Source organism: Heterocephalus glaber, unplaced genomic scaffold (assembly GCF_053883595.1).
Source record: "Heterocephalus glaber isolate CG9 unplaced genomic scaffold, H.glaber_assembly_v1.0 deba00001509, whole genome shotgun sequence".
NCBI classification, from domain to species: domain Eukaryota; kingdom Metazoa; phylum Chordata; class Mammalia; order Rodentia; family Bathyergidae; genus Heterocephalus; species Heterocephalus glaber.
In genome coordinates this window covers 11,741,119-11,766,952 of record NW_028258325.1, presented here as the reverse complement: position 1 = coordinate 11,766,952, position 25,834 = coordinate 11,741,119, and the positions used below count along the sequence as shown (strand labels likewise).

Below are 25,834 nucleotides of genomic sequence, written 5' to 3'. Positions count from 1 at the left end.
TCTATAAATTTCATTTGTGTTTTTCTGGTAGTGTTTTGTCTTTTTAATGCTAAATAAAGTTTCAGTGTATAATTAGCATTCATCTGTTTATTAATAGACATTTTGGTTGTTTCAAGCTTTTACTGATTATGAATAAACTGCTATGAACATTTTTGTACACTTTTTAGTAGACATTTGATTTTATTTCTCTTATATAAACACTCAGGAGTAGACTGGCTGGGTCCATAGGTGACTTTTTAACTTGATAGGCGGTTTTAGCATTCTAGATTGACCCTAGGGACCCTAGGCCCCTGTCTTACAGACTTCCCGTTCCCACTTGGCGATATTATGAAGTAGTGGAACCTTTAAGGGGTGGGACCAAGTTGGGGCCGGGCCCTCGCAGGGGCTTGTGGGAGAACGGCCCCTCTTCTCATGGGTTGCTCTGCAGTCAGCTCCTGCCCTGCTGTGCTGCCGGTCGCCCCAAGGCTGAAAGACAGAGGACCCATTGTTTATGGACTGGAACTCCAAAACTGTGAGTCAAAACAAACATTTTCTCTTGGTAAATTGGTTATCTCAGACATGTTTAATCTTATAAAGAGCTGTCTGACACAGTTGCTGTTCATTCTTAACTTTCATCTTCATTCTCTCACATTATCAGTTTATTTATTTATTTTTGGTAGCAGGACCGAACTTAGGACTTTGCGCTTGCCGGGCAGGCACGTCGCCACTGAGCTATATCCTCGGCCCAGTATATTTAATTTTAATCATTACTTAAAAAAAATTTTTTTTTAATTTTATTAAAAATAAAAAAAATTGGGCCAGGGATTTAGCTCAGTGGTTCCACTGCCTGCCTTGCAAGAGGAAGGTCGCTAGTTTGATCCCCTGTACCAAAAAATAAAATAAAAGAGAAAAGAAAAGAAAACATTTTAAATTATTGATATGTGTATTATTAATAAAATTATTAATATTACATTCATTAATCATGGGGAATTAGTATATAAACATCATATCACGATCTTTTTTACTTTTCCTTCCCTCCCCTTTCTCTAGTCTCCCTCCATCCTCAGATCCTCTTTCTATCTCCACAAAGTCTGGCTCCTGTTTCCTATCATCTGTCTTTTGTTTTGCTACTTACATTATTTATACTTACTGAGTTTATATATGTTGAATAAGACTCCTAATTTATCAAATATATATAAATATACACATATATCTATGTAAATATTCTCACCATCTGTGCCTTAAGTGTTTTCTTAACAATATCTCAGTATTTCCTGATGAATAGATTTTTATTTTGATGAAATATGACAGTTCATGATTTGTTTCTTTTCATGATATTTTATTTATTTATTTATTTATTTATTTATTTATTTATTTATTTATACTTTGAGATGATTTCTTGCTATGTAGTACAGGCTAGCCTTGAACTCACTATGTAGCCGGGGGCTGGCCTCAAACTCAGAGCAATACTCCTGCCTCAGTGTCTTGAGTGCTAGAACTACAGGCATGGGCCACCATCTCCGGCTAAACTCTTTGCTTATTACAAAACTGCAAAGATTTTTCTGCCTTGTTTTCTATTAGTAATCTTGCTGTTATGGCTATTGTATTTAGATAGATGATTAGGTTGAAGTATGTCAATTTCTTACATTTAAACTTTTAATCTTGAGATAATTGTAGGTTGACATAGAGTTGTAAGAAATAACACAGAGAGATCATGTGTGCGCTTTACCTACTTTTCTGCAGTGGTAGCATTTTGTAAATCTGTAACACAGTGTTACATCCAAGACTTTGACATTGATACAGTCAAGTTGTAAATTCTTATCACCATATTTTGCTTTTATAATCATATCCACTTCCTTTTCACCCCACCTTCTCTTTAATTTCTGATACCCAGTTATCTGTTCTGTTTCTATGATTTAGTCATTGCAAGGATATTGCACAAATGAAATTTGTGCACCTCTTTATTGCTGAACAGTCTTTCATAATATGAATGTAACATTCAGTGTTTAACCATCATCAGGTGAAGGTATCTGGGTTGCCGTGTTTTACAAATAAAGCTGCTGTAAACATTCATATCCGAGTTTTTCTGTGACCATAAGCCTTCATTTCTTGTTGATAGCTGCCCAGGAGTGCAAGTACTCAATTGTGTGCTAGTAACTTGTATAGTTTTTAAAAGACGTTTTTGTGATTATATAATTTTATACTCCCACCAGAAATATATCAATGATTCTGTTTCTCTGCATTCTTGCCTGCATTTGATGTTGCCACTATTTTTTATTTTAACTTGAGACATCTCCCTGTAATTTTAATTTACACTGCCCTGATGGGCAACAATTTTGAGCATCCTTTTATGTGCTTATTTCTTTTAATTTTTTTCTGTTCTTCCCTTCCTCCCTCCCTGGCTGCCTGTCTCCCCGCTCCCTCTTTCCTTCCTTTCTTCCGAGGAGGGGGTTTCTCCATGGTCTAGGCTGGTCTCTAATTTGTGATCTTACCTCAGCCTCCCAAGTAGCTGTGATTACAGGAGTGCCACCATGCATAGCTCATGTGCCTATTTGCTATCTATGTATATTTTTCAATCAAATGTCTTTTGATTTATTTTGTATATGTTCTGTTTAGATTGTATGCTTCTCTATTGTTGAGTTTTGAGAGTTGTTTTTTTAAAAAAATATATTGTAGATGCTGCTCTTTTGTCAGATACATGATTTGTAAATATACTTTTGTATTTCTTTTTCTGGTCTTTTTATCCATTAAACAAGGGTTTGAGCAGAGAAAAAGGGTGTAACTTTGCTGAATTCAAATTAATCAAATTTTCCTTTTAAGGATTGTGCTTTTAGTGTAAAGTCCAATAACTATTTTCCTAACTTTAGATCCCAAATATTTTCTCTTATATTTTTTCTGGGTTGTATAGTATCTCAGTTCATTCTAGAATCAATTTTGAGTTGACTATTGACAGAATCATGTGATTTTTCTTTTAAAGCCTGTTTGTTTGGTACATTCTGATAACTAATTTTCAAATATAGAGACCCCTTTATATAATTAGAATAAATTCTACTCTGTTATTGTGTATAATCCTTTTTATATATGGCTGAATTCAAATTGCTACTATTTTCCCAAGAATTTTTGTGATTATTTCCATGAGGAATATTGGCCTCTATTTTTTTCTCCAGCACTGAGGATTGAGCCTTCTAAGGCCTTGCACAGAGCTACATCCCAAGCCCTCTAAAGTTTTTGTTTTGTTTTGAGATAAGGTCTCCTGCTAATTTACTGACTTGCCTCAGATTAGGCTTGAAATTGTGATCTTCCTGCCTCATTCTCAAAGAATGCGGAGATTGCAGGCAGGTACCATTGTACCCAATTTGTAATTTTATTTTTCTTTACTGTCTTTGGTTCCCTATTGCTAGCTTTATAAAATAAACTAAGCATTATTTTTCTTTCTATGTCTGAAGTAGGCGTTCATTCTTCTTTAAATATTTTAGGAATTCCACAGTGAAGCCATCTGGGTTTGAAGATTTTCTCCTGGTGTTTTTTAAATTACACACTCAATTTCCTTAATAATTTAATTTATCTATTTTATACCAGGTTAATTGTGGTAATTTGTATTGTTCAAGGAATTGGCCCATTTTATCTAGCATGTCACATATACATGACTATAATAGTTTATAATGTTCCCCTATTATATTGTTGACGTCTACAAAAATCTGTAATATCTCTTGTTACATTCTTGATGTTGGTAATTTGTGTCTTCTTTTCTGTGTCAATGTTGTTAGCTTTATGGAAGTTGTTTCTGAAGAACCAATTCTTTGTTTCATTGACTTCCTTAATTGTTTATGTCTTAAATTTTGATGGTTTCTGCTCTTGTCTTTATTATTTCCTTCCTTCTGCCTACTAAGTTGATTTTCTCCTTCTTTTCCTAGTTTCTTAAAATGGGAGATTAGGTTATTGATTTTAAACTCCTTGCCTTTTCTAATAGCTATACTTAATGCTATAAATTTCCACCTTTGCATTGCTTTAGTTTCCCCCAATTTTGATATGCTGTATTCTCATTTTCACTCAATTGTATATTTTAAATTTTTTCATTGAGACTTCCTCTTTGATTTATGGTTTATTTAGACATATGTTGTTTAGTTTTCAAGAATTTGGAATTTTTCCTGTTGATTTCTAGTTCAATTACATTGTTTCTGGAAGATGCATTCTATGTAATTTTGATTCCTTTAAGTTGTGGTTTTAATGACTCAAGGTATATTCTAACTTACATGTTTCTCTAGATGCTTTTCAAGAATGAGCATTCTATAACTGTTGGTGGAATGGCCTAAAAATGTTGATTAAATATTATTTTCAATAGTGTTGTGGAGTCCTTCTATATCTTTACTGATTTTCTTTCTTATTGTTCTATCACTTATTGAGAGAGAGGTATTATAGTCTCTAACAATAATAGTGGATTTATCTATTTCAAAACCAATTTCTTTTCAGTTTTTATATTAGCTGCTCATATAGTATATCTATTTCATTTTCTATTTTTGTAGTACATGTTTTTAATCATACAACAATTTAATATGCCCCTTGGAAATATGTTGACCAGAATATTCTGTGGTAAAGATATATAATCGAGAGTTTGGATAAACATCCTGAAGATAGAAATAGTAGTAAAGACTCTGTACTAAAGAGCCTTGTAAGACATGTTAGAGTTTGTATTTCATCTTGATGGCAGCTGCAGGAGCATTAGAAGACTTTAAACAGGGTGCTAACGTGATTAATAGACTATTCACTTAATTACTCTGGCTGCAGAATAGAAGACAAGCGGAGCATTGGAAGCTGGTGTCCATCAACTTTTCCTCGCAAGTTTATTTTGCTAGAAGTTATAAAGGTCTTTATATCTGACATCTGAAAGTTGTGGATTTCATAGCAAAACATTTAATTGCTAACTCATTTTCACCATCTTCTTTCTTACCACTATTCCTGTTCTATTTTGGGAGTCTTTAATCTCCCCTTGGGTCATGTTTCTGTTGATCTTTTAGTTGCTCATCCTTCTAACTCTATTACTTTTTTTTGCACCCCTCATACATTCCCACCATTATAGAAATGTCCGATATTTTGTCACAGTTAGTTAAGCATCTGACTCTAACCATCTGCTGTCCTTCCAACTTAAATTCCATCCTTTCAGTGTAACAATTGTTTGATATCGTCAAGACCCCAAGTCTATTGGCCCAACAATTCTGTCACTATCAATGAACTTTTCCTCCTGCTTCTTTTCCTCCTTCTTCATGTGATACTGCATGCCTTTAACCAATTATGACAGCTTGTATATTACCTCTGCCTGTGATTGGTTCATAGATAGGCATGGGATCCAGATCTGGCCCTTGAGACATGATGTCTGCATGGTATTTCTTTGCATATGAGAAAAAGATGTTGGGAAGAACAGTGTTTTATATTTGGCCCTGACAATGCTAAATATGAATATAGTGCCCAGATTTGTAGCAGTCACCTTGAGGCCATAGTGGGAACCCTGTTGTAAAAAATGTGATATATTAAAGATGGAAGAGCCTAGTTGTGGAAAGAACTTGAGTCCTAGATCGTGATGTTAAGCCACTGCTAAAGCAAGCACATCTGATCTACCTTTAGATTTTCTGTGATGTAGCAAACTTATTCTTATTATTTAAAACAATTATGCCAGAAATTTCTCTCTCTTACTCCCACTTTTCTTTTCTGAGACTGATGTATCCAAACATATTCTCTCCATCTCTTCATGATCTTCCTGAGTAGATGTGCATACCTCCCAGCTGTGTTTAGTCTTTATTGGAGCTGTTCTCTACACCTTTGGAATTTCCTTTTCTTATCTATCCTTCTAGCCTGCCCATGGTTGATTGAATTTTCTAAAGATAATTGCAGCAATACCCCCTAACATATATTCTCTGCTGGAATCATACCGTTCTCCCAACAAATGTAAATCTCTTCCCTTGAGATCTTTTGTTTGCTTGGTGAATGGTAGTTTATCCACAGATACTGCAGAGAGAGAATCCTGGAGGTGATGTTAGCAAGGAGACACCTGGCCATCTCTTGCTCTTCCAGTTCTAACCAAGCCCAATCACAAGCTCATGAGATGTTGTGGGACAGAACTACCCAGTCAAACACCCTCTGAACTTCTAACCCATGCAAATCATGATGGACAATTAAATTATTATTGCTGCATTAGATTTTGTGCTGACTTTTTGCACAGACAGTAGATAACAAAAAAACCTCTCTTTGCAGGTCCTAAAAGTAATGTTCTGTGAAAATGTAAGTTCTCTCTTGGTTCTTAGCCTGCTCTGCAAGTGGAAGAATAAAATTCTTTTAGAATAGAATGTGCGTGGGTAGTGTGTGTTTCTGTGTGTGGGGGCGGGGGAGGTGAGGTGGGTTAGATAGGACGGTAGTCAAGCAGCTGTTTCTGCTGGAAGATTTCCCTCCACCTCTTCACATTGCCGGATTCCTTTCATCTCCATGACTCCATAAAACTTCTGTCTTCGCAGAAAGGCTTCCTTGAACCTTCAATGGGCATCTATAAAATAACCTCTTGGTGGTGTTCTTCATCAAAACCCCAGATTGATTACTGCTTTCACTACTTAGCCCAAATTCTTTTAATTGGTTTATTTTCTTATTTATGACCCTTCTCCTTGCTGTAACATCAATCAAGTAAGGAAACAGAGAAGAACAACATTATTTTTCTTTACTATTGTCTGCCCAACATCAAGACTAAAAAGATTTTGAATGAACAAATGAAAAGTAAAACTGGCTTAGAAATCCTGAAATCTACATGCTACCCAGGTCTCCTGTCCCAGTGGGGAGAGAGCTAAGATCTAAGATCATGAGAGCCTAAAAATATTAGAATATATAATATAAGAATATTAGAATTCTAAGAATTCTAATCAGTGGAGCTCAAAATATTAAGGTCTATTTATGTGCAGCTGGGGGAATAAGAGGGGATTACAAAAAGGGACACATAAGATACATGGGAAAATTCTAAGAACATGATGTTCAGTAGGTTGATAAGGATGGTAGTGGACATATGGACTTATAAAACTCACCAAACACTATACATGTTATTAAATTAAAATTTTATTTAATTATACTAGTAAGAAAAAGTCATTGAGCTTTCTTATTGTAATCTTTTAAAGCTAAAACAAAGACGGGCTCTGAACAAATTATCCATTAATATTGAACACTGATTCAGCTCCTGCCTTCAGTGTGAAGTATTTGAGGCCAATTTGAGGTCCGATTTCCTTTCAGAGTTGTTATTCGGTTATATTGTTCTCCCCTAGCTTTTTCTTTCTTCTTCTTCTTTTTCTGTAACTACGTAAGATAAGCCAGTTTACTACTTTAAAAATATTGGTGACTACAAAGAGCACAGAACAATTTCCACTATAAAATTATAATCAATGACAGAAAGTGATAAAAGGCCAAAAATTGTGTGTGAGGAATGTGTTTTTTGACATCAATAAAGAGTTAGGGCTTGCCTTCCTCTGCTGGTATTACTATAGCCAAACGCCTGAGACAGGGTAATTTATAAAGAGCAGAGATTTATTTCTCTTATTTTTAGAGGACAAGAAGTCAAGATCAAGTGCCTGGCAGAGAGAGTCAGTGTCTGGTGAGGGCTCTTCTTTGTTCCATAAATGACACCTTCTGTGTCCTCATATGGCAGAGGGGCAGAAGGGTAGAAGGCCTGGCAGCTCCCTGAAGTCTCTTTCATGAGGGCCCTGATACCATTCATAAGGGTAGGTGACCCTCCCTTCTTTATTGGTGGTGCTAAGGATCAAATTACAGCACTTAAGATTACATTGGGGATTTAGTTGCAACATGAATTTTGCAGGGATACAAATATTTGAATCATAGTAAAGCTTCACTCTCCCAATTGGCAAAATGAAGACATAGAGGGACTAATACATGGAACTAGTACCTAATCCAACATTCTGAAATAAGAAATGCTTTAAAACCTGAAATGTTTTGAAGTGTCACCATGATGCAACAGTGGAAAATTCCATACTTGACCTCATGGTCACAGTCAAAATTCAGATGCAGTAAAAAAAAAACTGTATAAACTTACCCTTGAGTTGTGTGCATAAGGTATATTGAAACATAAATGAGGGCTGGGGATTTAGCTCAGTGGTTCCACCACCTGCATGGCAAGATCAAGGTCCCGTGTTCGATCCCTGGTACAAAAGTAAAAATAAGAAACATAAATGACTTTTGTGTTTATCCTCAAGATATCATTGTATGTAAATAACCCAAAATACAAAAAATATCAGAAATCCAAAACTTCTGGTCACAAGGATTTGGGATAATGGGCGCTCAACCTATGGATATTGCTGTTCCTATGTAAACAAGACCCTCTTTGGTGATTTAACATCATTGAGGCTCACTCTGATAAGGTAAGTTGCAATCACATCTGGAAATCTAAGACTGAAATGCAAGATGTCATACCTATTGATGCTTTGGAAAATAGAAAGATTGCAAACAGGTATGATAATGAAACCTCTGGTTTCTGAGTTAGGTCTGGAAATTTTGATGCTATCCATTCAATCATTTTATAAATATTTATAAACACTGCTTCATCTAAGGGATAGTGTCAGGTCCGAGGGTTCAACAGTGGACATAGGCTGGCAGCTGCCACTGAGAAACTCTCAGTGCTGTAAGGGACACTGACCCAACAAGGAATAGCAGGGCATTTTGAGTTTTGTGCTGGTGGTGGTGCCATGGGTAATAGGAGTGTGGAGGTGCAGGGCCACTCACGGTAAAATTTTAGCTAAGTTTTCAATTACTTCATTGACCTTTTATTAGTTACTATTCTGTTCTAATATATATATATTCTGATATATATTTTAATATATATATTCTGACATATATTCTCCATGTTCTCTTTTTCTGTAATTTAATACCTCGGAAAGTAGGAAATATCCTCTTTTCCTAAAGCAGAAACCTGAGGTTTAGAAAGGTAAAGAAAATATTTTGTGCAGGTAACGGGCACCGAATTTGTGAAGCTAAGATTTGAATCCAAGCCTTTAAGGACTTTTTTCATTTCTCTCTCCCTTTGTTCTTTCCTTCCTTCTTGTCATTTTTCCCCATTAGTGTCCTTTCACCATCTCATACTACATATTAAAAGATTAAAAGAAGAATAAGTATTTGGAGCTGCAAAAGCTGACACAGGGCATCTCAATCCTTAGCCCCAGTCATATTTCAGTATGGATAAAGACCCAAAGCATCATCCTGTATTTGGGCATCTGCCCAGGAATGCCAGTTAATTTTCATGGTCACATCCCATTTTTCAAATTCCTCATTTGCTATTGAAAAGTCTTCCTTCACCTGCTCTATGCAGTCCAATCACTATATTGAGGTTCCAAGTCTCATAATCTCTTCTCAGACTCAATGAACACTTTTAATTCCTTATTCTTGTCATATGGTCAGTCTGTGATATGTTACCTCAGAAATATGGAAAGAAGAGAATAAGATCACTCTCTGAAAGCTCAAACATGGAGTTAACAATTGTAAAAATCATGGCAGAGATGTTTGGAGTCTCCCAAGGAGAGAGAAGGATGTCCAAATCACAAAGCTGATGGCTTCGTGAAATGTGTGGATAGATGAGATTTATGATGCAGCGGGGCAGATTCTCAGAGAAAACTTGATCCTGCTCTTCTCAGAATTGTCCTGAAAGTCCATATCTACATCTTCAGGTCTTGTTGGGAAGAGGAGTGTTACTTTAAAATGCCTCCATTAGAATAAGCCAGTTAAACACTGATATTTTGACAACCTTTTCTTAACCCATGCTCATCCAGCACCTTTTAATTAGGAAACTGCTCCTTGAGCAGATTGACTTGCAGCAAGAGAAGGGCTTGGCCATACCCAAGAAGGCAGTTGGTCCAGTGGACAGCTCTTCTCTGTGTCAGTGTCTGTGTTAGAGAAGAACGGGGTAGGGAGAGTGTGGATCTCTGGATCTGAGACCTTGAACATCACCATATGATGATTCTTCCCACTCAAATGCAGAAATGGGATTAGCACACTATGACATTGTTAAAGGAAAGTCGGTAATGTCCTTTCCAGCAAGTAGACTCCATCAACAGTGGAGACAAATGTAACTCTTGGAACGTCTTTTGCCCAAACCCTCTTTGCTTATAGTTTCTTCTGATTTACTTTCTATGCTTCTGTCATCAAAATCAAGAAACTTACCCTTCTGTGTCCTATAGAGGACACAGCAGAGAATCATGCCTGAACAACATGCATGCTGTCAAAAGCATAGAGAAGGATTGCTCACTGGCCTGCAGTGACTGGGCTATCACACAAGGATACCCCTTTCTCAAGTGTTCTCAAAGCATTACATGGTTAGCTCTCAGCTCGGTATGTAGCAGCAATTTGGGTGATGACAGAGTCTCAAAGTCCATGAAGATTGGACAAAAAAAAAAAAAGATAAGAGGTAAAAGCTGGCATAGAATAATTATCCCTTAAATATTTGTGGGCTGTCAACTCCTGTGCCTTGCCTCTTTCTTCCTCCAAACCCAACTGTACATAGGAGTCGGTCCCACAATATAATCCCTTCTATAGCATCTGCCCTTTTCTTGGCTTGCTCATTCTTACCTGCTAGACTCTACATTCCTTAAATGCACACGGTGTATGTCCCTTTATCCCTGAAGCTGGTGCTGCCCACCTGTACTTACTGGGGCTCATCACTGAATTCACCTCTTCCTTTTCTGTCCTCACGTGCATGGGCCTGAAGTGGTCCCTTCCTTTTAGTGTGCCTGGCGAGCACTTGCCTCATTGCTTCCCTCTCAGATTCCAATTTTTCCCTGACTGTACAGTGGTCAGGGTTTCCCTGACAAAGACAAGAAGAAAAGGCCTCATAGTAAGCGATAAATGAGGAAGTGAGGGAAAGGTGGTCGTGGGTGTCATCTTTTATCCTAATACCAAACACCAAATCCCTGTTCCCAGTCTACCCTTGACCTCACTCAGCAATTTCATTCAGCTTTTCCATCATTATCTTAATAGGCATCTACCCACCATTTACCAAAATGCTATAAGTGGGGTGATCATTTTTCTAAAGATTAAAAATGATGCCTCTGTTCTCTTTGTCACTCCTTACTCAAGCTGATGCTTGCCTGTTTTAACTCTAGCTCTCTTTGGCTCCTTTGGATGGCTCAGTGCTCTGGCTTTATCTGTAAAGGTTGGAGAAGCCAGGAGTTAAATTGTTAGCTAGAAGATTTGACCACTGCAGCCCTAGACTCCTGGTAGTTTGCTGTAAATGAAAACAGCAAGTTTCTTTTAGCCTTAATTATTTGTGTGATTACCTCAGTCCACACAGATACGGACTTAGAATCTTAAGAAAGGTAGATTTTTTTTCTCTCAATCCATCAGTCATTGTCAGCAACATTTATTGTGTGCCAGTGTATAAAGCAACTGTGCATTAAATATTGAGACTTGTTATAGATGCTACCCATCAACCTAATGATCTAACAACAGAAATAAGATTACTGGAACATCTGATAGGTGTGAGGTACCTTCTTTAGATGTCGGGGTCGTTTAAGAGCACCAATCAAAGCAGGCATTGCCTCATGCCTTTCTTTTCCTTTTGTCTTTCTTTCTTTTCCTATTTATCATCAACTTAATCATTTATTAAATATTTTATAACATGCCTTTACATGTATGATTTAACTGCATGTACGGTGTATATATAAACACTGTTGCATATATTTAAAGCTGAAGTGGACTTGTCAAGATTGTGTGGAAAACATCAAATTGCTATGGAAAGATTATAAAGCCCTTCCTAATCCAGTAGGCCCTAATATTAATTCTTTTACACATTTAAGATGAGCAAAAAAAAACAAAACAGGAAGAATCTCATCTATTGCCATTAAAAGTTTATAAGTGCTACGGTTTAAATCTAAAATGTGTCCTAGAAGTCTTGTATGTTCAGAAATGGGGATTTTGGAAGGCAGTTGGATCCTGAGAACTTAGTTGGCGGGTTAACCCATTGATGGGATCACAATTTGCTGGCATTATGGAAAGTAATAGAAGTGTAGGAGGAGGAGCCTAGTTGGAAGGAGTGGATCCCAGGGGCGTGACCTGGGGATTATGTCTGGTCCCCCAGACCCTTCCTTTCTCTGTTTGCTGGCTGCCATCAGGCGAGCGCCTTCCCCCTGCTGTGCCTCCCACCATGATGTCTCGCCTCACCTGAAGCCCGGAGGCAATGATGACGATGATCGATGATCACTGACTGAAACTTCTGAAATCAGGGACCAAAATAAAACTTTCCTCCTTTCAGTTGTTTTTCACAGAGATTTGGCCTCAGCAACAAAAAGCTGTCTAATATGATAAATATCCTAGGGGTTATGTTTTTAATATGTTTTCATTTCAGATTTACTAAGGAATCTTTTTTACACACTAAACTACATGCATTTAAGTGTGCAGTTTCATGAGTTTTGACAGTGGCAGATACCCGTGAAACCACCAGAACAATAATGATTTGAACATGTCTATCATCTCCCAAGGATTCTTTAAGCCCTTTTAAGATTTGTAACTCCCTTCACCCCTAGCCTAAGTTCAGGCAACCACTGAACTGGTTTTTGTCACTGTGGATCAGGTTCCCTTTATATAAATGGGACTGTAAGTGCAGCTGGCTTATTTCACCAGCACAGCACCTTGGAGATCCATGCACATTGTTGCATCCATCCATAGCAAGTTCCTTTCTTTTTTTATCGTTTGGGTTTTTTTTGGGTTTTTTGGTACCGGGGATCGAACTCAGGTCCTTGCACTTGCGTAGCAGGCGGCGAAACCACTGAGCTAAATCCCACCCCCAGCAAGTTCCTTTCATTGCTGAACAGAATTCCATTGCCTGGGTTACTCCACAGTTTCCTCAGCCATTCGCTCATGGATGGATACTGTTTCCCCCCAGTTTTTGGCTATTGGGAATGAAATTGCTGTGACTTTATGTACAGGTGATTGTGAAGATAAGATTAAGCGAAATGAATCAGACACACAAGCTTAAATATCACATGGTTTCTCTTATATGAAAAACCCACTTATAAATAAAGAGCAAGATAAAAGGTAATAGGAAATAAGGAGATAGATCTTTCTCAAATGGGAAGGAGTTCAAGAGCGGGAGGGAGGGGCTGAAGGGGAGAGAGGGGATAAAAATGAAATAAAGATGTGTCACGTACGTGCGCCATTTCCACACGTGGAATGCAAGCATTAAGTACTGTAAACATGTACTAATTTTTAAAAATGGGCAGAATGCCTCACTCATGTCCTCATAGAAGATGAGAAAGCTGACAGCTACAATGATGAGGTAACTAGCTCAAGGTTTCAGAGATAGGCAGTCTTTGGGCCATTAGTCAAATAAAACTCAACAATTTAGGGTTTGCCTTTCATATCTGTTTTGAAAGCCTTTATATTTTTGTCAGATAATTTTTCCCAAGCCATAGACATAATCTATCCAAAAAAGTTTATGCTATCCATTCTGTTTTTAAATTGAAAAATGTTAAAAATGTTTATGAAGAGAAGTTTAAATAAAATAATTTTAATCTGAACAAAGAAAGATAGGCAGAGTCTGAACTCAACCTATTCGACTCCAAACTCAGGCTCTTTTCTGGAACTGGACACAGTCTGATGTTCCTGGTTCAAAGTGTAAGCTCTTTGGAAGCCAAGGAAGGATGTCAGTGTGTGTCAGTGTGTTAGTCTCTCAGTTTAGTTTCTTTCCAGATAAGCCTGGTGCTTGACATTGGACTGAATGCTGGTGTTACCTATAGAGATGACTGAGGCGTTGTTCATGGCTGGAGTGGAATGTGATGTGTGGTATTAGTCCCCAGTGGAGTTAGGAGCAGATCACATACACGTCCCAAGTGAGTGAATGAGCAAGGCTCAGATTCCAGCTGAAAAAACACAGAGGAAACCCATGTGGCTGGGTGCTGCTCAGGAAGTGGGGACAATGAATGTTGGGCACAGAGGTCACTCTATTAAGAGTCACAAACTCAAATACTTCCAGGGGAACTTGACTGGGAGCTCCCATGACTGAAATGCAAGGAAGGGATGAAGACAGGAGGGCTGGTGAGCTCTTGGCCTTCTAAGAATGCATCACTTCTTAGCTGTGGCTGACTTGGGCCACATCTGTGGTCCTTAGCTGGCATAATATAAATTATGGAAACATCCTGTATATCCATCAACAGATGCATGGATGAAAAAATGTGGCATATACACAGATGGAGTACTACTCTGCCATAGAAAGAATGAATTTGAGGGATTTATGGGAAAATGGGTGGATCTTGAGATCATAACACTAAGTGAAATTAATCAGACACAAAAGGTTAAATGTTGCATAGTTTCTCTAATATGAGAACCCCAAAATATAATTAATTTAAATAGCAAAATAGAAGAGATATTGTAAGAAGAGGGGAGGCAGACTCTGGAGATGAGAAGGGGACCTGGGTAAGAAAAAAAGAGGGGAAGAGTGGGGCGAAAAAAAGGGGGAGTAAAAATGATCAAAATGTGCTCTGTGTATGTACCAGTTCCCCAAGATGAATGCAGTTTTTATGTATTGTGAACATATATTAATAACAAAACACAGTAGTGTTCACTGGCCAAGCACCTTTTCATTTATTTTCTGTGTTCTTACCCCTATTTTAGAAGAAAGATTAGGTCATTAGAGTAACTTGTTTTTCTCAAGAGACGTAGAAATATTTTTCAATAAAATGTTTAAATTACTAGAGCATTAAGGGCTAAACAAATTCATCTCCAAACTAGATCCAGCCCAGCCTACAAGTTTGAGATCTTGGACTGGATCCCAGAGTCCCTCATATGCTAAAGGAAAGATCTTATACTCTATCCTGAGACAAAGAAGAGAAGTTATGAGTTTAACAGGGGTAGTGGTCTCAACTTCAGTTTTGAGAAGATGTCATTCTGACATTTAGACCAGAAGGTCGGGACAACATAGCCAGAACTGGGAGAAAAAGTGAGGTCCCCAGTGAGCAAAATAAGAGCAGGTGCCCCAAACAAAAGACCCAAACCAGCTAAAAAGGGCTGGAATGGTTCAAATTGGACTGTCAAATTAGAGGTTTTTAATCTTTCTTCTGAGATTTAAAACTGAAGTCAAATCTTATGTAACAAGGCAGATAGATATATAGAGAAAAGAAGATACTCTTAATGACTTAATTTTTGTCCTCAGTAAAATGGGGGTAAGAACACAGAAAATAAATGAAACCATGTCAGATCCCAGGGCAGAGGGTGGTGGGGAAAGCAATATTCCCAATGAGGATGTGCCTGGCCTCAGCTCACGTGACTTCAGCCCCTGGTTGGGAGGGAGTTTATCTGCCTTTGATTTCTGGAGGCTTCACACATTGTCCTGGTGACCTGGTTCAAGTCCCTGAACTGTAAGCCTGGTGGACCCTGGTGTTTCCTCCGTGATGAGAAATGACAACTGGCTTTGGCATCAATGTGAGCACCAAAGGAGCTGTAGTCCTATGAGTGTACGTAATGACTTCTTGGGGAGGCGCGGAGCTCTTTCTAAGAAGCTGGGTCTGGGTGTCCAAATCCAAGATATCAATGGTCTTGGCCCCACCCCTGCTGGTTCTGTGGTCCTGGGTAAGTCACATGACCTCTCTGGGTTTATTTCCTTCTAAGAGTCATGAGAAGGATGTATTAGAGGTAGACCTAGGATGCCCTCAAGAGCAGAGTGAGGTGCTCAGAGAAATGAAGCCACTGAGGTTCTTTCTAACTGTGTAAGAAAAATATGTATGTATGATTGAATAAATATGGGTAAAACAGTGACAGTCTAAGAACTTTCTAATCTGAAGTTGCAGTAGAACTTGTCACACACTGTGGGAGAAGAAGTTTCTCCTTTTCTGCCTAGATAGTTCTTGTCTTTTCCAACCTTGATTGTGCTTCCTCCCCTGTGAGAAATTGAGCTGGGCCTAAGGCCCTGGGTGGTATGATGCTGAGTGTCCAGGTAGGCCCTAGGCCTAAAGACCTCCCCTAAGGAGACCTCCCCCTGCTTATTCTTCATTGTTTTGTGGGAAGCACAGTCTCCCTTGCAAGCCTTGCTCCCATTTTTGCGGTGCTGGGGATCGAACCCAGATCCTTCACACTTAGGTGCATCGCCAGTGTGCCCCCTTGCCCTCCCTCCTCCTGCCTAAGTCTCTTAAGTTATCCAGGTTGGGCTAACACCCTAACTCTAATTTGTGATCCTCCTGCCTCAGCCTCCCAAGAGTTTGGGGATTATGAGCTTGTAAAAAATGGAAGCATGGAAGAGTCCTTGTGGAATTTCTCCCCAGGGCAGCTCTTGCTCGGTGTACTTCCATCCTGGGTACTGTTGCTGCCAAGGGGCCGACTTCTTTCCTGGCTTGCCACTCGTGACCCTGGTGATTGGGTTCCTCTGAGAAATGCAGACTTGGCTTCTTCATTCACCAGGAGCCAGGCTCCTCTGCATTTCAAGAGATGGAGAGAATGGTTCAAATTGGACCTTCAAGAATTAGAGGTTTTATCTTTCTTCTGAGAGTTAAAGCTGAAGTCAAACTTTATGTAACATCTAAGGCAGATAAATGTATAGAGAAACAATAGCAGTTATAAAAGTGCATCTGTCACAGGGAGGACAAAAGCAGTATTAACAGCTGGCACTGGAATTCCTTTGGGGGGACTTGATTTCTTTAGGATATTTCTTTGATTAGCCTTGTGGGAGCGGTACCCTAAGGGCATAAATTAGCAGGAGGAAAAGGAAGGAAAGTGATGTTGTTTGCATTAGAAACAGAAGGACAAGTTGGGGGGTGGTAAAAAGACAAGATTAACATGGTGAGATGTTGGCAGCCAAGTTGAGAGACACTTTGGACAATTAACAGTAGCAATTGTCCTAGCTAAGGATATGCCACAGGAGACTTGGGTTTGGTAGCATGTGCCATCTCCAGCCTCTGTACAGTAATAATTTCTATCCTAGTTGAACAGATGTGAAAACCAGCTAGCCTCACATCACAAAGTCAGGTACAGGAAGAGAATCTGAAAAAGAACTGTTTGGTCTCCATTTGTGTGTGTGTGTGTGTGTGTGTGTGTGTTACAACCTTCCCAAGAGTTTACTAAATGCATTCCACTTCCAGAAAGTGCTGTCCAAGGATCCGCTAGGATCAAATCCCAACTCTGCCCTTACCCTGCTGTGTTATCCAAGGCAGGCCATTTCACTTCTCCGTGACTGACTCAGTTTTCTTTTCTGAAATCAAGAATAATTTCAGTGTCTGTCTCATAAAGCTGTGGTGAGAATTGGAACAGTACCAGGCACAAGCTAACACAATGCACGAACTAGTTGTTATTTTGTTGGTTCCCCTCCCGCCTCTAGGTAGAAAGGCCATCAAATCATCCCAGTTCTCATATGAGGCAACTGAGACTTTCAGAGAAAGAGTGTATGTAAATTTGGGGTCTGGAGCTGAAGAGATGGAGGAAGGACCTGCATCATTTTGATAACTTCTCAACATGCTTCACATTATACTTGTGACTTAAGTATTGATTCAAGTTCATATATCTTTGATGTAAATAGACATACAAAATCAGATATTGTATGAGACCAAAAATTTTATCAGGAGGTGTTTTTGGTAGAGAGGGAGTCCAGGAAGATGCTGTATATGTTTCTACAAGGCACCCACAGGTATAGAGCCCAGGGTAGTGATGACAATGGATTAAGAGTTAGATAAACCATGGTAGGTGTAGGAACCCATGACTCTAGCGGGTCAACTGTACTCTTACTTCCTGCCCGATGTGCCTCATAAGCTACCTGCTTCCATGCTTAATTTCTGTTTCCTATAACAGAATTGGAAACTTTAAGTATAAACTAAACAAGTATGTATAATACTTGGTAAGTCGTGTAGGATTTCTGAATCACAGAATTGCTGAGAAGAGCCAGTGAGGTAGTAGACATGAAATGAAATGTTCCAGGAAAGGAAAAGTGCTGAATACTGATATATAAACATGGATGTTGCAGTGTTGCACCTCACACAAGTTAGCCAGCTCTCTGAGCCTCAGTTCCACCGTTGGTAGCATGTGGATATTGTCTCACACACAGAAGTAAAGATGAAACTCAGTAGTGTTTGGAAAGGCCCCAGTCCAATGAGGAGCATAAGAGATATGATTAGGAAATGCTTGTTTTCATCTCTTCCTATTCCTTAATCACCTCCTTTATTTAAATCATGTAGCCAAAGCTGAACAAAACTTTCCTACGATTTAAAAGGAATCAAAACATTTTGTTCCTTGGAGATGAGTTAAGACTCCGTGAGACTCCATTTTAACTCAGTATTATGCTTGAGATTTAAAATGTCCCCCCAAAGCCTCATTTGTTTGGAAGGTGATTGAGTCATGAGGGTGTCATACTCATCAGTGGATCAGTCCACTGAGGAATCTATGACAAAAAGGCCTGGTTGGATGAGGCAAGTCCTTGGGAGCATGACCCAGAAGAGTATTTTCTCTCTCCCCAGCTGCTCATGCTCTCTGCTTCCTGACACCCATGACATGAGCAGGTTTCCTCCACCAGGCACTTTGGCCATGCTTTCCAGCCTTGGAGCCAGCTGACCACGGACAAAACCCTCCAAAACCGTGAGCCACAAATAAGCCTCTCGTCCTTTAAGTTGTGGGTGCCAGATATTCTCTCACAATATGGGAAAGTGACTAAGATAATCACTTCTTCAAAGTCTGGGGCTTAGGAAGTCAACATGGATTTTGGGGAATGCAGTTCAGCCCATAATAAGCATTTATTATGTGTCAAGTATTGTTCTCAGGTGACAGTAAGAGAGGCACCTGGGAAGACTGCCTTGTTGGCAAAGTCTGACCCATTTGAGCTGAATGATGCATAGGCTCCTTTCTAATGTTTTCTTACTACCCCTTCCAAGCCCACGTGGAGTTGTGTGTCCTTTCCTTTCTGCTCCATGATAAGCCTTTATCATTGTATTTTCATCCTCGGTGCTAATTATTTTTGCATGTGTCTGACTTCCCTGTAAATCATGAATTCACCTAAAATAACAGTGTTATCTTATTCACTGAGCTGGTGCAGAGCCTGGTGCGGTGCCTGGCATGTAGAAGATGCTCAATAAATGTTTGATGAAGAGATTTATAAAACCGGAACGGGATCTGCTCTGTAGGCTTTGCAGGCAGGGGCCTCTGGGATCAGGCTGTGGGTGAGATGGAATTTTAATAAGCAGTGGAAAATTCAAGAATCTGAGACATCTAAAGGCTGCTCGTCTGCCTTCCCTGCCATCAGCTGCAGGGTTTCTGAAAGGCAAAGGCAGATAAAAAAAATTTTTTTTGATGGGCTGGTTAAAATAAAACTCTGGAGGATGAACATTTTATTTTATTTTTTAATTGTGAGGTTTTCTGTGGAAATAGTGGAGAGATAGCCCCTGCTTAGCCACAGAGATAAGGCTGAAATCATGATTTGTCCTTTCTTGAATCTTAAGTACAGGGGGATGGAGGAAGGGGAGGAGGTAAATTGAGGTATTGGGGGAGCAATGAAATTATGAAGTGTGAGTTCTTACATGCTGGGCCATTTGCCCAACTCTGTACATGCAGAGTCACATTTAATACTCGCATCAATAGGGCAAATCTGAATACCTTCATTTTGAATATGAGAAAACTTATCATAGCGTTTGAGTGACTAGCCCCCAGGACACACAGCTTGCGGGTCTCAAAGCCAGAATTTATCCCAGGCATTTCTGACTTCATGCTCTTAAGCTGACTCTCTCTTTTTAGGTCCCCTTTCTCCAAAGACACCACAGTGGTTTTCTTCCATCCCTCCCATCGTTTCTTCCCACAGTTCTGCTCTTGTACAACCTTGACCTATGCCTTGACCTAGAGCTATGTCCTGACCTTGAGCTACACACCACATTGACACTTTGCATCTGAGCAAACTTCTGGGGCTTGAAGATAAAGTCCAAAGAGGCGTTAACAAACCTGAAGACATGAAGTGGAGCTAAGAAGTCATTTTCATTTATTTTTTTGGCTTTTTTCCCCGTCTTTCTTCAGAGCATGATATTGTACAGGAGACAAGACCAAGGAAATTAGCTTGCAAGAAATCAGATTGCTATATTTTACTCTGTGAAAGAGTCAGTATATGAATCTTTTCCCAATGATATGATCCTCCCGGCTCATTTCAAGAATTTAAACTGGATCTTTGCTTACTACACAAAGAAACATAATCCTGCAACAGTGTGAACTGTCCAGGGGAGCAAGAGACCTATCTCAGCTACATCTAGACCTGAGACTGAAAGTTGTTTTGAGGAGTTTGTGATCTGATGGGACAAGATGGTCAAGAATTTGGTAACTCAGTTTCTTTAAAAGCTTTTACTACAAAGTGATTTTCTGGGCTTCTGTCCTTAAACAGCCTGTCCTATATTGATAACTCACCAGCATCATCCTTCTTTCATATTATTTGTGTTGCAAGGTGAAAAAAAGTACATATTTGATCAAAAACACTCATTTGCCTAACTTAGGATGCTTAAAGTGATTTCTCTTCCTGATATGTTTTCTGGCGTCCTAGTGAATGTAATCACCTGGAATGTTTATTGAGGTTACAGCACCTGTCTATAAAGACATGTCCAACTCCATCATTCTGTATGCTTGTCTGATCCATGAAAATAGTACCAATAAGAGAACAGTTACATATAATAAGATCATGCAAGGGCTGCTGTACCATTGCCCCCAGCACCCAGGAGCAGAGCTGTCCCCATTTCAGAGGAGGTGAACCTTCTGTGTCACAGTACACCCCCCACCCCAGGCCAAAGAGGTAAGCCCCATGGGTGCCAGCAGCACACATCCACCCCTCTACCCCGTTGAAATAAGAAGACATGTAAACAAGTCTCAAAACTAGACTTCCAGGTCACCTAAAACAACCACAAAGGGAAATGAGATGGAACAATCTGATACCCAACCACATGGACTCCCTGAACTGGCAAGAAAAGAGGATCTGGAAAAAATGAAATCAGAAATAGTGTCTCACATAACAGCAGAGATTGTGCCCATAGTGCAAGACATGATTAATAAATCTAGAGAGGACACAGATTAAAAAAATAGAGGAGCTGAGGAACCTGATGGAATCAAAAAATAGAAAACAAATGGAATCCATAAAACAAATGCAATCAGATTTCCAGGAGATTAAAAACTCCACTGAACCTTTATGCAGCAGAATGAGCCAAAGTGAGGACAGAATTACAGATACAGATGATAAGATTCCAGTTAGTCACCAGGTAAACAAAAATTTCTTTAAAATAGTAAGGGGCCATGAGAAATCAATCCAGCAGCTGCTAGACAATGCAAAGAAGAATAAAATAAGACTGTTTGGAGTCAATGAAGAAATAGAAGAGAGTGCAGATGACATAAAAAAAGTCACAGAAATGATGGGAGGAAACTTCCCAAGCAGGGGAAAACAACTTGACATACAGATAAGTGAGGCATATAGGACTCCAACTAGCCTCGATCAAAAAAAATCTATACCTAGGCATATAATATTTAAGATTCCAGAAACCCAACAGAAGAACAAAATTCTACAAGCAGTTAGAGAAAAGAAACAAATCACATACAAAGCAAAACCCATCAGAATCACAGCAGACTTCTTAATGCAAACCCTCAAGGCAAGAAGAGTTTGAAGTGACCTATTTCAAGCCCTAAAGGAAAACAGCCTCCAACCCAGATTGATGTACTTTTCAAAACTATCTTTCAAAATTGATTGAGAAATAAGATACTTTCATGACAAAGAGCATATTAGGAACTTCATGAATACCAAACTAGCCCTTCAAAAAATTTTAGACAATATCCTAGGAAAAGACAACAAGGATCACAACACTAGGAAGCCCAGCAAAATGAATCCATCTGACACAACAAGGAATTAAACACAAAGGGGAAAATCCAACAAAAAGAAAAAGTCATAACAATGCTAAATCAATACTTATCAGTTATAACCATGAATGTTAATGGTCTCAATTCACCAATCAAAAGAAATAGACTGGCAGAATGGGTCAAGAATCAAGATCCAACAATATGCTGCATGCAAGAAACACAGTTAATTCAAAAAGAAACTCATAGACTGAAAGTTAAAGGGTGGAAAACCATACTCCATGCAACAGGAACCTGAAAAAAAGCAGGAGTAGCTATCCTCTTTGCAGATCAAGTGGCTTTCAAACCAGCACTGATTAAGAGAGACAAACAACAACGCTACATCCTTGAAAAGGGAACAGTCTAAGAGGAAGAGATGAAAATCATAAACATATATGCACCAAACATGAGTGTGCCCAACTATATAAAACAAATACAGACATGAAACATCAAATAAGTACTAATACAATTGGAGTGGGGGACCTCAGTACCCCACTGTCATAGATAGATCAATTAGACAAAAAATAAGCAATGAAATACTAGAACTCAATAAAACTCTTGAACAAATGAACTTAACAGATGTTTACACAGTGTTCCACCCCACAAAATCAGAATACATGTTCTTTTCAGCTGCACACAGGTAGTTCTCTAAAATAGACCACATACTCACTCATAGAACATGTATAAGTAAGTGGAAAGGAATTGAAGTTATTTCCTGTATATTATTAGACCATGGTGCAATGAAATTGGAGATCAATAGCAACAGAAACCACAAGAATTACATAAACACATGGAAATTGAACAACACACTTCTGAAGAACCAATGAGTCACAGAGGAAATTAAAGAAGAAATCAGACAGTTCCTACAATTAAATGACAATGACAATACAACATATCGGAATCTATGGGACACAATGAAAGCAGTCTTACAAGGGAAATTCATAACAGTGAAGGCACATATTAGGAAAGCAGAGCGAGCCCAATTAAACAACCTGATGCTAAACTTCAAGCTTCTAGAAAAAGAAGAACAGGACAACCCCAAAGCTCATACAAGAAAGGACATTATAAAGATCAGAGGAGAAATCAATGCAATGGAGACTAAGAGAATGACACAAAAAAATCAATGAAGCCAAGAGTTGGTTCTTTGAAAGAATCAACAAAATTGACAAATCCTTAGCCAACCTTGTCAGAAAAAGGAAAGAAAAGGCCCAAATCCATACAATTAGGAATGAAAAGGGTGAAATTACAACAGACCCAGCAGAAATCCAGGGGATCATCAATACCTACTTCCAGAACCTATATGCCAATAAGATAGAAAACACAGAAGAAATGTACAGATTCCTAGATATGTATGAATTACCATGTTGAATGAAGAAGACCTAAAAATTCTAAACAACCCAATATCAACCAATGAAATTGAAAACATAATTAAAAACTTACCAACTAAGAAAAGCCCAGGTCCTGACGGCTTCACTGCTGAATTCTGCAAGACATTGGGAGGAAGTACTGCCACTACTGTTTAAACTCTTCAGTGAAATTGAAAGGGAAGCAATACTCCTGAATTCATTCATGTAAGCAAACATCACCCTGATCCCCAAAACAGAGAGAGACCCAACTGAAAAAGAGAACTATAGGCCAATCTCACTAATGAACATAGATGCAAAAATTCTTAGTAAGATACTGGCAAATAGAATGCAGAAGATTATCAAGAAGATCATACACCCTGATCAAGTGGGATTCATCCCAGGGATGCAGGGATGGTTCAAAATACACAAATCAATAACTGTAATACACTGTATCAATAGAGCCAAGTACAAAAACCATATGATTATCTCCATAGATGCACAAAAAGCATTTGACAAAATTCAACACGCATTTATGATAAAAATCCTACAAAATATTGGAATAGATGGTCTCTACCTCAAACTGATAAAAGCCATCTATGAAAAACCAACAGTCAGTATTATACTAAATGGTCAAAAACTGAAATTCTTCACACTAAAATCAGGAACAAGACAAAGATGTCCACTATCACCACTCTTGTTCAATATACTTTTGGAAACATTAGCCACGGCAATTAGACAAGAGAAAGAAATAAAAGGAATACCGATAGGAGATGAAGAAGTCAAATTGTCATTATTTGCACATGATATGATACTCTATATAGAAAACCCCAAGAATTCCACTAAAAGTATTCTACACTTAATTACCAGATTCAGGAAGTAAGTGGATGGAAGATCAACACACAAAAATCAATAGCTTTCCTCTACATGAACAACAGACTCACTGAGAGAGAAATAGGGCAAATAATTCCTTTCACAATAGCATCCAGAAAACTGAAATACATAGGAATCAACTTAACAAAAGAAATCAAAGACCTCTTCTCTGAAAACTTTAACACTTTGAAAAGAGAGATTGAAGATGATATCGGCAAATGGAAAGACATCCCTTGATCCTGGGGAGAAAGGATCAGCATAGTGAAAAAGGCCATACTTCCAAAACTGCTATATAGATTCAGTGCAATCCCAATTGAAATCTCAGCAGCATACTTCACGGACCTTGAGGAAACAATCCAAAAATTCATTTGGAACAAGAAGAGACCTAGAATAGCAAAAGCAATTCTAGGTAACAGAGACATGGCAGGGAGTATTAAAACCCCCAACTTGAAACTATACTACAAAGCTACTGTGATAAAAACAGCATGGTACTGGCAAAGAAACAGACCTGGGGACCAGTGGAACAGAATAAAAGATGCAGGAACAACTGCAGACACACTCAGCTACCTCATCTTTGACAAAGGAGCCAAACACCTTCACTGGAGGAAAGATGGCTTCTTTAATAAATGATGCTGGAGAAATTTGGGTTTCAACTTGCCAAAGACTACAACTAGACCTATATCACCCTCTCACCATGCACTGAACTAAAATCAAAATGGATTAAAGAACTAAATATTAATACAGAAACACTGAACTGGTTGGAAGAGAGGTTAGGTAGAACTCTTCAAGACATTGGTGTAGGAAAAGATTTTATGAACACAAACTCAGTTGCCCGTGAACCAGCACAAATAATCAACAAGTGGGATCTCTTCTTACTAAAAAGTGTCTGCATAGCAAGAGATTCCACCAGCAGTGTGAAGACACAACCCACAACGTGGGAAAATATTTTCACCTGCTGTCCCTCAGACAAAGGTCTACTATCTCGAATCTATAAAGAACTTAAAAAGATCAGACCTCCCAAATTCAAAGACCTAGACCAAAAATGGGCATCTGAAATGAACAGACATTTCTCACACAAAGAAGTAGAAATGGCAAATAAACATATGAAAAAATGTTCAACATCACTGGTCATTTGAGAGATGCAAATGAAAACAATGCTGAAACAATTCCACCTCACCCCAAAAAGAATGGCTGCTATCATGAAATCAACCTATAACAAATGCTAGCAAGGCTCTGGGGAAAGAGGAACACTGCTCCACTGCTGGTGGGAGTGTAGACTGGTGCAATCACTGTGGAATTTAGTATGGAGATTCCTCAAAGAACTAGGACTGAAAGTTCCATTGGACTCAGCTATTCCCCTGCTTGCTATCTTCCCCAAAGAATTAAAAGAATCATACCACAGTGATATATGTGCACCCATGTTCATAGCAGCACAGTTTGCAATAGCTAAAACTTGGAAGCAGCCCAATTGCCCATTAGCTGGAGATTGGATAAAGAAAATATGGTTGTTTTAATAAAATGGAGTACTACTCAGCCATAAAAAATGAGAAATTAGAGACATTTATTGCTAAATGGATGCACATTGAGGTGATACTCTTAAGTGAAATAAACAGGACACACATGCGTAAATACTGAATAGTTTCTCTAGTGTGAGAAACTGAAAGTGTAAATAAGGACTACAAAGTATAATAGATAATGTGAAATAGGAAGAAAAGGGACAAAGGGGAGGGGGAAGTGGGAGGGCTAGGAGAAAGGAAAGAAGGGAATGGAATTAATATGAAAAAATGAAAAAAAGGAAA

The 25,834-nt window shown here is 38.7% G+C and overlaps 1 long non-coding RNA gene across 1 annotated transcript in view; it reads left to right on the top strand.

The window, feature by feature from the left end:
* The first annotated feature begins 407 nt into the window (after positions 1 to 407).
* LOC110349664 (uncharacterized) overlaps positions 408 to 25,834 on the top strand; it is a 79,845-nt gene continuing 54,418 nt past the window's right edge. Inside the window, exon 1 of the long non-coding RNA XR_002395806.2 lies at positions 408 to 511. This is a non-coding gene — a long non-coding RNA (uncharacterized LOC110349664). The remainder of the gene's footprint in view (positions 512 to 25,834) is intronic.